Below are 15,822 nucleotides of genomic sequence, written 5' to 3' on the forward strand. Positions count from 1 at the left end.
TACAACACACATACATCCATTTTTTCTAAGGTATGCCAAACTGTTCAAAAACCTTTGAAACGTAAAGATATATAAAAATTTTCATTTTCGATTTATTTGCGATTACTATAACTTACCCTACGGGTAGTTAATAAAATAATTATGATTTATTCTAGACGAGCCCATCTGTGCAAGCGACACCAAAATCATGACAATATCCAGTAAACAGGACGTCAACATTACGTGTCCCGTAAGGAGCTTCCCACATGTAAGTGATAAAAAAAATTACATTTTTTTTTATTATCTACTAAACCGAATGTCTATTTCCATCAGAATAATCTAAAGTACACCTGGAAAATAAATCACGCCAAAAAATCCATGGTTTTGAATACAACTACTGCCAACGAATTTTTGTTCAGACAACAAATGTACAAAGAGTACGTTTCGGAGCAAGGAGAAAAAAGGCACTACTCGATTTTGTGTTATGCCAAAAATCCTATCGGAGACCAAGTTATACCTTGTGAGACTATTTTGCAATTAGCAGGTAAGGGTAAAAGACTCTTCGTAGAAAATTACAGTATTTCTGGTTCATTATCCATTATCATGGTTTGTTATTTTTTTTAGAAAAACCAGAGCCTGCCAAAAACTGCACTTTTGAATCGAACAGCATCAACATGTTCCTGGTGCAATGTATACCTGGATACGATGGTGGAACTGAGCAAAAGTTCATGTTTTTAATTTATGATGTCAATAATTCGAAACTATATTTGAACTATAGTTCTCCGATTCCAATTCTGAGAGCCAATCATCTGCCATCGGAGACTGATTATAGAATAGTGGTAAGTAAATTTCTTGAACTAAAAACCTATTTCTACCTACTAGTAAAACTTCTTTAGGCGCGACTAGGGAGTAAATCTGTGAAAATGCAACGAAAAAAATGATTTGTCATTCGCTCTAGATGAGACCATTTCTATACGGGTCGATTGTGATTGGTCGTTGTGCTACGTAAGAGGAATGTCGGATTTTAAGGCTCCGTTCTAATAGAAATCTTAATTTGATAAAAAATATCTAGATCGGAGGAATATTTCATTCCGTCTCCTGTAAATAATTATAGTGAAAATAATAAAACAAATGAAACCTTTGCGCCGTATAAGAAACTTAAGTTTATTGACGTAATTTGTATTATTCCTTTACTTCTTTATTAAAGCCAATCGACTATACATCTTTATAATTAAATATACATACTGTAGTTACATAATTTTATACAATATCTTTAATAAATAAATTTTAATTTTTTTTTTTACAAAATCAGTTAAGTGATATAGTATTTTTGTATTCGTGGTTACTATACATTTTTGAGGTTGTTAAATGGAAATTATTTTTACGGACAAGATACTACAGCTGCTCAAAGAATGAGACTGTATCGCCAGCAAAATAGTCAAAAAAAAACAAACAGTAAAATATTTCCTCAAATGAAACACTAGGCTTCACTCATTGGAATAAACTCTAGATAATTATTTTTTTTTATTTATTTATTTTTTGTTTCTCTTTCTTCTATTATTATTATTATTATTTATTCCTTTCGTTTGTGTTACAATAGCTTATAAGATTAAATCGTATCTTGATTGCTATTTTAATAAATAAATGAATTAAAAAAAGTAAAATATTTCACTCCGTACCCCGGAAATAATTGTAGTGAAATAATAATTAAAAGAAATAATTTATATATGATTCGTAGTATCTATAAATCTTTGAGTTATTAAAATAGAAAATATTTTCATAGCCTAGACAGATATTACAGCTCCTCAAAGAATGAGACTGTACGCCAACGAAAATGTAAAAAAAACGAGCAGTCAATGAATGCATGTTAATTTTAATTACATGAAGTTCTTCAAACACAATTACATGACAGGTGAAATTGAGAAAACAATATTTATTTAGGCGTTGTTTAATATAATAAATCTCTAAATTTTTATAAATATTAAAAATATTAAAGCAGTACAGCTTTATTCTAACATGCCAAAGATGCATCTCTTTCAGAAGTATATCTCAGAAACTTTTGGACATTTAGAAGAAATCTACATGTTTTTCGTTTATGATGGCTATTAAGTATTAGAAAGTTGCATATTTTTATAAAATAATGAAGAATGAATCGATATTCAGATTTATTTAAAGAAACCACTAGAATTAGATAATAAGTCATAAGAGTGAAAGATGGTATGTGGGTGGACTTCAAAAAATTGTGAAAAAAAATCCCATGTTTAATATTATATGTACACTAATGAGCCAATAGAAGTATTTACTACATTTATATATTTACTACATTTTATTATTCTAAAGAAGAAATCAAGCACAACAATAGTTTGTGTATCATTTATATACAGATATACTTCGTAATAGACATCTATGCAGTTTATTTATTGATAGTGTTAATGAAATTACTCAAGATTGTTATATTACATTCGTCTATTGTATGAACGAATATTATAGAATTTATTAATCAGCAATTAGTTCATTTCTCTAATGAAGGTTTATGTCCTGAATGCTAATTACAATGGCAAGCCGATCATGTCAAAAATTATCATAAAATAAAGTCAATCATTTCGATACTTAAAAACATTAAACATATTGTAAATACGAGTACAACTTGTATTAATCTAAAATAAACACATAAGATTATAATTAAAGTGTTTTACAACAAATTGGTCCTTCAAAAATCAAACATTCAAAAAACAATATTTTTGAGGCAAGACAGATATTACAGCTGTTCAAAGAATGAGATTCTACCGGTAGCGAAAAAGTAAAAAAAATACAAGCAGTCAATGAATGTATGTTAATTTCAAATTCATGAAGTTCTTCAAACACAATTATTACATGATGAGTAAAATTGCGAAAAAAATATTTGTTTAAGAGTTGTTTAACATAATCCACTGTGTGAACGAATATTATAGAATTTATTAATCAGACTTCATTTGTCTAATGTAGGTTCATTATAAATGCTAATTACAATGACAAACCGATCATGTAATATTTGAAGTGTGACTTTACTTACATTATTATTTTTAAATATAATACATATTTTGAATGCTATTAGAAATATATAATTTATAATTTATCATTATATAAATGTATATAATAGTTGACACTAATAAATGTGTGCATCACGAGTGTTACCATATTACTAATAAACATTATTCAAAATTGTTATATGATGTATTTATTTTCACTTAAATGTCATCTTGTACCGTAGCAAATAAGTTTTACTCTAATCGCGTGTGAACCTTATTTTTAATATCATTTTTATATTTTTTATTTCAGATAACTGCTTTCAACGCAGAAGGATTTAGCCCAGAACAAATAGTACTAGGAACAACCATGAAGCCTATGGCCAAGAAAAATGTTAGGGAACAGCACAGCAATATATTTGGTAACTATACAAATTATTTATTTTTATCATCTGTTCATTATGATCATAAATTTTTTTTTCAGCTAATACAAATAAAGTTGGTGTTCTAATTCAACTGACCCCATTATTGGGAGCTTTGGTAGGAACCGTTGGAACTTTAATCGTGGTTGCTATTTGTATAGTCATCATGATTAGATGCAAATCTAAGGTGAGATAATTAATTGAATTTTTTGACTCCAGAAAGTCATTCAGATAGATGATTTACTGGGCAATTCTGCCTCATAAAATGGGATTGTCATGGAAACGCTTTCTTATGCCTGTTCTTGGTATTGAAAATCATGAAAATATCCTCTATTTGCTGAGCGATCAGGCCTATTTTACATATAAACAAAGCAAGGAACAATCTTATCATAACTGCACCATCTAGAATTCTGTTATCATAATATTTTTTTTGCTTCATTTTTATGTAAATGGGTAGACATTTTCACAGTGTCACTGACTAAAACCACCATAAGATAGTGTTGCCATGACAACGCTATTTTACGAGGCAGAATTACCCGGTTAATTGACTTACCAAAGTTGACCAAAATTAGATTAGATAATAAGACACGTGTAGTCTAGGATTAGCATTAGTGATATATTTGTTAATGCCCACTTTTAAATTACATATAGTTATTATTATTATCAGAGAAAAGGGGAGCCTCAAACTTTCAACAAACATGACCAAAAACGGCAGACTAAGGACAATACTCAATCTGAAATGAGGAGTCAGACAAGTTCAGGTAAAAATTTGAGCAATGTATTAGATTTTTGCATCTAGACAAAGTAATTAATAATTTGTAATTAATTAATTAATAATTTCTAATGTTTGCAGTATCAGCAGATAAGTCTTTGGAGTTGTTGCCGCATTTTTCAGATGATGAATATATGCAGGAAAATCGTGTTTTGCTCAGAAATCCGGAGAGCTTGAACTACAAGATAAAACCCATAATAAAAACAGAGGTGGGTTAGATGAAATTATGTTCTAGAAATTATTGAAGTAGAAGTTTGTATTCGTCAAAAAATCTCTTTTGTTAACTTCCCGAAGGAGAAGTTTATGTTTTCATCAAAAAATCCGATTTGCTAATTTCATGTTTTCTCGACGTTCCAAGCCATTCTGAATCGAATGATACTAAATTTGGAAAAAGCATGTGTGTGAACAGATTTTTTACCTTTCCGTCCTAGTTTTCTCAAAAACGGCTAGACCGATTTCAAAAATTTAAAAGTCATTCGATTCGTATTTTGATCAGGAGTATAGTTTGTCAGTTTTGCGAGTCGATCGGCCAAGCCGTTTCTTTGTAAATAGCAGAAAAGTGAACATTTTCTTGTACAGGTTTTAGCCCGCAATTCTGAATCGATTTTTAAAATTTAAAAACGTTTCGAGAATATTGATTCGGTATCGACCTGATCAGTTTTTGGTAAAGATTCGCTCTCACAAGTTCTTGTAACTGCAGAAATTTATTTTTTGACAATTTTTATCATTTTTCTTACAATGGTTTTCTAGATCATACTAAAATATTAGGGCTCTGCGATGAGTCGTTTAATTTTAAAAATACGTCAAAGTTTGCAAAAATTAGTGACGTTTTTCTGGCATTTGTCAGAATTAGACCTTTCATCGACGGTTTCTCAAAAACGCCTGAACCGATTTCAAATTTAAAAGCCATTCGATGTATCTCAATGAGGACTATTGTCAGTTTAGTGCGACGATCTGCTGAACCGTTTCTTGGCGAATTTCAAAAAAGTGTTAAACCTATCGTCCACATTTAAGCTCATACTACCTAATTGATTTTAAATATCAAAAACTGTTTGAAAGATATTAGTTAGGAATGATACTGATTAGTTTTAGATCGACCGAACCGTTTTCTTGTAATTAACTGTTTAAAAAAAATTGTCGAATTTTATGAAACTTTTTTGGACAATAGATATCATGGTCTTTTCAAAAATTCATCAAAGTTTGAGAAAATATTATAGTCAAAATTTGTGTCAAAAGTCGTTTTTGTGATGTGATATTGAAGTCAATCAAATCAATTAGAAATGGCTTTAGAGTTAGCAAAAAAAAAATTACAAAACACTACAAAACTTCTCTAGTTGTGTAAAAAATGTTAGCATTCATTTAAATAATTAAATATTATCTAGAACTACAAGCGTAATATATGTAAACGTGTGATTAATTTCTTATAGCAAATGCCTAATATTTTACAAAATAATTTATAGTTTTTTAAAACTAGTTGGTATTGATATTTTGCCTTAGCGCAAGTTACATGAACTTCCCGATATGTGTAAACGATCGACTAAATCAATAAAGAATAAATTAATTTATGAGTCATTAAAAGTATTTTGAGTAGATTTATTACGCATCATTGAAAACGAACGAACACTTTGATCGGAGTATTTTCTAAAAGCAAATTTTCAAAAATCAATTTTTATAAATGAAACAGTTTCCGTAAGATTTTAATGATTTAATATGTTCATTAAGACCAACTACTTGTTGTTATAGCATGTAAATCGTCTAATTTTAATTTTAACAAAATTCAAAAAAACTACTCATTTTCTCAAACATTGATGAATTTTTAAAATTAAACGACTTGTCGTAAGTTCTATAAGACCATGATATGTATCTCCAAAAAAGTTCCATAAAAATCGGCTTAATTTTTTTTCAACAGTTAATTACAAGAACACGGCTCGATAGTTTTTTTTTCTTTTTTTTTTTTAATTTATTTGAACAGCGATCAGAACTTATGGGTTCTATGAGCTATTGTGATGAATCTCTTACAAACTACGTTTGTTTTATTATAGATGGCAACCCAAACAGTTGTCTCATCTCTATGTGATGAATTTTTATTATTACAATTGTTGTAATAGTGATGACTTTACTTTCAAGCGGCATGTTGCCACTACAGCTATGCCCACGAAAGGCCATTTTCACTTGAAATCATATTTGAAATCTATGATTTCAAGTGAAAATTTGGTATCAAGCTGCTTTGATACCGAACCGACCGAGGTTGGATTCGAACCCGGGACTAGGATTTGCTAGCCCACGTTCTTACCACGGGACCACGGCCGGTCCCTTATTTATTTCCTGCCTTGAAAAATATATACAAAAACGGCCATTTGTTGAAGCATCTAAAGCAGGCTTCCCTTTAAGTCAATTTTACTACACCTATCGGAAAATTTTGCAACTTGCCTTAAGGCAAAATGCCACTTTCAACTACAAAGAACTTTCATTGAACAATTCCTATCATATATTATTAACAATTATCAATTATTCCAGGACCAAGTCCTCGGCAGTCCATCCCTCCACCACAACAACTTCCGCCTAAAACCCTACATCCACCACCCGACCCCGACCTACGCCAGCAGCGACGGCGAGCTCCGAACCTACGTCACCTCAGCATCGCCCAACGTGTACACACACGCCCCATCGAGGTTCAGAAGCACCCTGCCCTGCTTGAATTCGGATACCCAATCTCAGAGATCGGGAATGGTACCCTTGTTGACGACCTCCAATACGACTCCTACGCCACCGATGTGCCTCCAATCGGAGCTGGTTCACCAGGAGATGACTTCTTGAGACGAGGAGAAGACTTCTCGAGTTGTCCAGAAGGTGATTGAGAGAAGGGATGAGGTTTTTGTGATCTGTGAAAGGTCGTCTTCGATGGAGGTTTGTAAATAGTAAGAGGTGAAGGATGAGAAGTCAAAGAATTTGTTGAGGGATTAAATTGAAGATGAAGATGTTCCCAAGTTGTGTTCAAATTTGACCAAACCAAGACAATTGATGAAGTCATATTTATATGAGAAATTGTCAAATGTGACGATGGACTTCGAAGTCTTAAATAATAAAAATTGTAAATAATTATGGACAAGTATAATTACTTATATGCATTCTTAATAGTCCGTTCAATTTACGCATTCAAGGTTACAATAATTCATTGGACAAAATTGTTTGTCACATTTTTTATGTAATGACATGTCATGATGATAAATGTAATTTAATATGTACTTTTTTTTGAATAACAGCAATCAGAACCTTACATCCTATGAGCTGTTGGGCTGAAACTTCTCCTTACTTCGTATTTTTAGATGGTAACCCAATGGTTAATCCATCCATATTTGATGATTTTGTTTTGTTATTAGAATTAATCTAATAGGGCTGACTTTTTATTGGTGCAACGATGTCGGGCAAGGGCTATTTTCACTTGCAAACATATTGCTATCTATATTTGCAAGTGAAAATCCTTGTCAATGTTGCCTGACAACTGGCTGCTCGAAGTGGGTATCGAACCCGGGACCTCTGATTCAGATCCCGTCGCTCTTAAACGCTTACCTACGGGCGAGCCCAATATGTACATTTGAGGTTTAAATATCCCGCCATTATTATTTAGTACGGGTCTTTGCTCGCACCATCTGATACTTCTTTATCTATGATCTGATATATCCGCCAATTTTTATGTTTATGTTAGAACTATGTAAAATAATTCTCTTGCTCCTAAATCGCGAAACAAGTAACATCTAAAATAAACTGAGTAATTTTAAAAGAAGCATTTTTATTTTACCATTCATAATGGGTTATACCTTGGTAAAATTTCTTAAAATACAATCATATTTTTTTTAAAAAAGTACTCATTGTTTTGGTGCGAGTTAGAAAATTGGCGAAAGGTCGTAGGTAAAAAAAATGATTTTTTTGCGATTTTCGACTAAATGGTCAGATTTATCCAAAAATTACCTCAAACAAAATTGTAGAGCATAAAATTATCTACAACCAGTAAAAGGTAATAAAGGAAAAATCAAACACGTGTTGAGGGATTCAATTGCGAATTCAGTTTGATGATGATGAAGATGTTCCCAAGTCGTGTTCAAATTTGACCAAACCAAGACAATTGATGAAGTCATATTTATATGAAAATATTGTCAAATGTGACGATGGACTTCGAAGTCTTTAATAATGAAATTTGTAAATAATTATGAGCAAGTATAATAACTTATATATGCATTCTTAGTAGTCCGGTCAATTTACGCATTCAAGGTTACAATAATTCATTATGGGTTGTAACTTGGTATAATTGCTTAAAATACAATTATGAAAAAAAATCTCGAAAGTCCTCATCGTTTCGGTGCAAGCTAATATAATGGTACAAGGTCAAAGGTAACTAGTGGTGTATGGCATCGTGCCTTAAAGCAAATTGCTGGAACTTCCCGTACCGTACCGAAATGTTGAAGGAATATTAAATGTTTTCACATAGATTATTATAAATATTGTAACACTGTCTAATATTTATATAAATTTTATAAACAGAATTGCAAAGTTGCTGGAACTTCCCTTACTGTAATGAAAAATTCGAGAAATGAAATTAATTAATAATGGTTTTGAATAATTTCAAACTTTGAAATTTTTTTTAGAATTTTGAAACTTTTTTTAGAATTTTGATTTTTTTTTAAAGTTCGAAAAATTTTTTAGAATTTTAACATTTCTTAGAATTTTAACATTTTTTAGAATTATGAAATATTTTTAGAATTTTGAAATTTTTTTAAAAGTTTGAAATTTTTTCGATTTTTTTTTAAAACGTATTTTTTAAATTTTTTGAGAATTTTGAAATTTTTGAAAGTATTCGATTTTTTGAAAATTTTGATGTATTCTCAAATTTTTGTAAATTTTTTTTTGTTTTTGATATTTTTTGAAATTTTTCAAAGTTTAGTTTTTTTTTGAAAATTATGATAAATTTCGAAAATTTGAATTTTTTTAAACTGAGTTTTTTGAAAATTTAGATTTTTTTTTTAATTTTCAAAATTACGAAATTTTCTGTAATAGCATTTTTTCACAGCGTCTACTCAAGCAAAATGTTTTTTGAATCTACTTAATCGGATGATCCGTTCTCTCAAAAACTGCATAACTGTTTTTACACCCTTTGCGCTCCAGGCCTCCAAAACAGCAGAATTGCCTTTCCTCGCGATCGAGTACGAACTGAACGATTTTCCAATCATACAAATCGGTTATTCCCCACTGTCGAAAATGTCGAGGACATTTATTTGAACCATATATTTGAATTTTAAATTTGAGAATCTTGGTACGAAACCCAAAAAAAATTGACACAAAATGTGTACACATTATTAAATTCTCTATAAAATATCTAATAATTTGATGTGCATATGCCTAATGATCATTAGGACCAGATTTAATTAATTAAAAAAAATGCTATAACAGACCTGAAATAACTAAGAACTGAATGAAAAATAATAACTAGTTCAGAAAATGTTTGTAAAAATGAAATATATTTAATTTTAGAAAGTTCTATTAGATGTTATCGGGTCAAGATATACGTAAAGAATGAATAATATCTTAGCTTAGTACCTATAAGCTTAATTACCTTAGTACCTATACTAAGGTAGGAAATTATTTTATTATAAAATATAATAAAATTTGTGAGGCCTAAACATGCCGCCACGTTTGAAAAAACAATGAGAATCTAATTAATGTTAATCATTCAAATACATTTTTATTGTAACTTTACTATAACATGAAACAATGTTGAAACATAACAGCCCATTATGAATTATTGTAACCTTTACTTTGATTTTAGGTTTAAATTGACCGGGATATAATATTGCAATCAAAAAGTACCGTATTTTACTTTTTGTGGAAAGAAAGTTTATCGTATAATCGGTTTAAGAATGTGCAATACTAAATTGAGTTTGACGATTAACATATTTTAGTAGTCTGTGGGATAATAAAGATATTTGTAATGCAATGGATAAAATTGATATATTAAATTTAATGATATAATCTCAAGGAGATATCGATGAAGATCATTGTCATCGAATCGATCAGACATTGGTCATCGATAACATACAAATGTTTTGTATATAAAATGTACCTATAATTAGAATAATATTTGATAAATTTTGGATAATGCATAAAAATGTTTTAACTATATTTACAAAGAATTATTCGTTGGAATAAAATATGTAGTCTGAATTTATGTAACTAAAAACAAAGTATTATTTTAGACATTATATTTTATATAAGTTTATTCAAAATAAACATTAGTATAGATTGTTATAACATATAAGAAATTATGGATAAGTATAAATATAAATTTTGTTGTAAAAATATTAAACGTTTATAAACTTTGATAACTTTAGTCATAAGTATATAAAATAACTGAATAATAATGTACTTATATTTTATAAAACTATTATTACCAAGTATTGTTATATGCTAAAAAAATATACATTTTGTTTAACTTTTATCTATTATCCTGAAATTAATTATTATTTTTATTTATAGTGCCAAATATAATCCTTATTAATATAATCCATAACAATTAATAATTATATATAATTTTTAAAGATTTTCATAACTAATTGTTATATATGTATGTGTATGTGTAGTATAGAATGTTTTATATAAAAAAATCAAATTATATTGATAATAAAATATTTAAATAAAATTTATTTTAATAACTTGGCAGTTTTTTTATAAAAATTATAAAGTACAAGTTTTGTAGAAGTTAAGACTTTTCAGGACATTTTTTTAAATAACTGAAATTTGTTGAAGACACTCTTTTTTAATTAGTTTAGCAGAAACTAGATAAAATTTATTGAAAAACTGTATAAACAGTTTTGTATGCCTCAATACGAAAAATTTAAATAAAATGAATTTGTAAATTTTGTTCCGGGCACTCATTTTTAATTAGCTTAGCAGAAACTAAATAAAATTTATTAAATAACTGTATAAACAGTTTTATTTGTCTTCATACAAAAATTTTTATAAAATTAATTTGTAGGTGTATATTGCAATTCTTGTATGGATCCGGGACGCTTTTTTTACATTTTTTCAAAAAACATGAAAATTTTGTTCAAAACACTCGTTTTTAAATAGCTTAGCAGAAACTAGATAAAATTTATTAAAAAACTGTGTAAACAGTTTAATATGCTTCTATTAGAAAAATTTGTATAAAAATAATTTGTAAGTGCGAAGTGCAAAACAATTGGTGGATCCGGGACATTTTTTACATTTTTTTTAAATAACACAAAAATTTTGTTCAAGGCACTCTTTTTTAATTAGCTTAGCAGAAACTAGATAAAATTTATCAAAAAAGTGTATAAACTGTTTTATATGCCCCGATACAAAAATTTGGAATAAAACTAATTTGAACTCGCGCTCAAAAATTTAGATATTAGGCAATATAATTATAAATACGATAAATAAATTTATCGCTTACCATATGCCTCTAATATTTACGTAGTACAAATAAATTCGATTATATAATTTTACAAACAAATTAAGGACAAGAAATTCCAAGTAGATTTTAATTAGAATTTGGATTCCAATTAGAATCATAATTAGAATCATATTGGTAACAAAGCGATTAAGAATTTCACAAGTAAATGGGCTAAAAACTATAATAATGGACATCGACATATTAATATACGTTAAAAACATTTGTCATTAATTTATTATTTTATATTAAGTATACATTTGCACTTACCTTACTACAATGCCCCATCGTCCACTCCATTGCATGTACATAATTTATATGTTAACCACTTAAAGTCACAAATAATTCATTAATGTACTAGATTAATATAATGCAATTTTAAACACATGATGTATAAAACCCAGGACGAAATAACATTTTTTATTAACCTTTACGAAACACGTGCACAATGACAATTCATCAAAACCACTAACATATATCTTATTTATACAATTATCGCGTAATAATATTGGGATATTATTATTGTTCTTACTTTTCCGATACGCCAGGTCCATTGTCTTTATTTCCACGCTATTTATTTCGATGGATGTTCGCAGATTTTGCACAAATATAATAAAACTCAAGTTTGGTTAGAAAAATCACGCCACATTTTTGTTCCTAGGTTTCTTTTTGACATTTAGTGGTGTCACAGGTGAAGTGGGTGGCCAAAGGATAGACATGAACTTAGATACATATGCATGAAGGATTTTGCAAAATGTCAACTATGGTAACACTTTGCAAATAATAATTTGAATTTGAATTATTTTAAAAAGATTTCTGCGAACAAAAGCTTTAATATCAAATGTTATTTTACCTAACACATTGACAACCAAAAAATCTTGCAAACTACAATTATAAACCAAACAATTTAAAACAACTGTGATTATTTAATAATTTAATAAATAAAACTGTCAAAGTTTAAAAAATATTTACTTCCACATTGCATTAAAAATATAACTCATTATATACATTTTATGTATTATCATATTCCTTTACTTCAAAATTTCACACTCCCAATAAATAGTACTGATTACTGGTTTCATACGTAGATGTGGTTCTATATAAAAACAAAAAATGTAAAATCTACTCCTAGTCATGTAATGTATTACTATATCCTTACCTAAAAATTCAGGGCCCAGATCAGCATTTTTCTGTTGTGCCACTATTTCATTGCTGGTCAGATCTGTTGACGACTCTGCACAGGACATTAATTCATTCGTCCAATATTGCTGAAGCTCAATTGCAGATTCTTTAGGAGCGTTGAGAGACTTCTCTAAAAATAGAAATAGAAATAATTAGAAATAATCTTTGAAAAATCTCTGACAATTATCAATGACGATTTTTATTTATTTATTTTACAAGCCGTTAGGTATAATAATATCATAATAAGGTTTAAGTCAATATGTTATAGGTTTAATATAATTTAATTAATTACTAGCTATTTTATTACTTATTTATTTATTATTTAATATATTTACTATAAACTTATTAACTTCCCGTAGGGTAAGTTATTGTAATGGGCCGAAAATCGAAATTGAAAATTTTACATTTCTCGACGTTTGTGAACGTTTTTGGCATACTTCAGAAAAAAATGTGATGTGTGTGTGTGTGTGTGTGTATGTATGTATGGATACAAATTTCCAGTCACGTTTTCGGGCGCACGGATCAACCGATTTGAATGGTTCAAAAAACATTCGATTCCTATTGATAGGGAAAAGAGGCTGATTAGTTTTTGGCGAGGCAGGTCCATCCGTTTCGGAGATACGGAGCAAAGAGTGCAGAAAATAGAAATCGACTTTTTGTGAGAGAACGAAGTATCCGATTTGAATAATCTAAAAAACATTCAATTAGTAATGATTGGGAGAAGCGTCTATAAGTTTTTGGCAAAGGCAGGCCCAGCCATTTCGAAGTACGGAGCTAAATTATAGATAATTTCTTCACCAATTTAAAAGACTTTGATTCGCGTGTTATAAATACCACTCTTTCAGACCATCGAGGCATAATATTAAATTTTTGTAATTTTTCAACTTCTAAATCTACCTTATCTTACACAAACGTTTATTTGATGAATCAAATAAATTGATTTTCAAATGTCTTTTGGAAAAGGACCTTGCTTAACAAGTCGAAAGACTCAAAACAATGTTCGACAACTTTATTTCTACATTTTTATTCAACTTTAATCAAGCTTTTCCTCTCATTAAGAAAACCGTTTGCCCAAAAAAAATACTTCAACTCCTTGGCTAACTAAAGGGTTGAGAATTTCACTTAAAGATTAGCATTTCTTGAGAGATTATCGGTACATAATGATAACATGGCTTTTATAATTTATTTTTTGAAATATAGGGCAACTTTAAAGGATCTAATCAATTTAGCGAAGATCAAATATAACGAAAACTTGATTTTTAATTCAGCTAATAAACAGAAAACAATTTGGTCCTTAATTAACTCGGAAACCAACACGAAAACTAAATCTTCACAGATTGATTGTCTTACAATTAACGGCGACAAGATTATTGATAAGGTAGTCATATCTAATAAATTTAATCACTTTTTTGTCACCGAAGCGTCTAAATTAACAAGCGCAATCAACTCGACCACCACTAATTCGACTAAATCTTTATCCGCGCGAAATAATTCTACATTCGTTCTTTATCCTGTAAATTTAGAGAAACTAAAGCAAACCTTTCTATCGATAAAAGTTACTAGTTCAGCGGGTCCGGATCAGATACCTAGTCTTATTCTTAAAGATTCTATCCCTTTTTCATAGATAAATTTATGTTATGTTTAAATAAATGCTTCGATGAAGGAATATTTCCATCGCACCTCAAGCATTCAAAGATTTTTCCACTTCATAAGAAAAATAATAAAGACGATATAAATAATTACCGTCCCATTTCCCTCTTGAACTCTTTCGATAAAATAATTGAAAAAATCTTGCATACTAGATTAACGTCTTTTCTCAATAAATATAATATTTTGTTCAAGAATCAGCATGGTTTCCGAAAGAACCATTCCACTTCCCCACTCAATTTATAATTTAGTTCATAACATCATTGACTCCTTCGAAGAGCCACATATTGTTACTGCGATATTTTGCGATCTGTCCAAAGCTTTCGATAGTATTTCTCATCAAAGACTTCTTGACAAATTAGAAAATTGTGGTATTCGCGGACGTTCGCTCAAACTATTTCAATCTTACCTGTCTAATCGACACAAAGCGTTTACTTAAATAACGATCACGAGCAAATAATTTCGGATAAATTGACAAGTTACATTGGGAGTGCCCCAAGATCAATTTTAGGGCCTCTCTTATTTCTCATATATATTAATGATTTACCTCATTGTACAAATCTTTGATTTTATTCTTTTTTTTTTTCTTTTGCGGATGATACCAGCGTTATCATCAAGGCCAAATCTCTCAATGAATTACAACATAAATTAAGCGTGGTTATGTCAGAAATAACGAAATGGTTTTGTGAAAATAATCTAGTCCTCAATAATGATAAGACCCAAATCATATCTTTTTGTACAAAAAATCGTTTTACCAAATAATATTACTTCTTTAAGACTATCAATAATTCAGCATATAATTTTCGCAAGTATCAAATTTCTTGGTATCCTATTAATAATAATTAAAGTGGTCTGATCATATCTCTATCTCCACTATCACCAACTTTATCTAGAACATGTTTCATGTTGCGCACCCTAAAAACCCAAACTTGGTTTAAATTGCTTACTTTCAGTTTATTATAGCAACTTTTATTTCTCACGTTTTATACGGCATTCAATTCTGGGGGTTTTCATCCGAACTAATTAAAATATTTAAGCTTCAGAAAAGAGCTATTCGAATAATTTTTTCCTTGCCTATAAAGCCTCCTGCAGACCCATATTTAAAAATACAATAATTCTAACTGTCCCCCATGCAATTTTTCTGCTGGTAACATTAACTTTCATCAAAAACAATTCGAAAACTTTTTGATATGGCTTCGTCCTCCTCAAACTACAACACTAGACACAAACTTATTAAGGCGCGCACATATAAATTAGCCAGGTCTTTCAATTCGATCGACGGTCTAGGTATTCAGCTTATGAATAAACTTCCACTCAATATCCGAAACTAGACAGCAAAAATTTCATGCTTCC

The sequence above is a fragment of the Ctenocephalides felis genome, unplaced genomic scaffold (genome assembly GCF_003426905.1).
Source record: "Ctenocephalides felis isolate EL2017-DRISC unplaced genomic scaffold, ASM342690v1 CF-g0.4_SCAFFOLD_00845, whole genome shotgun sequence".
Taxonomy (NCBI): Eukaryota; Metazoa; Arthropoda; class Insecta; order Siphonaptera; family Pulicidae; genus Ctenocephalides; species Ctenocephalides felis.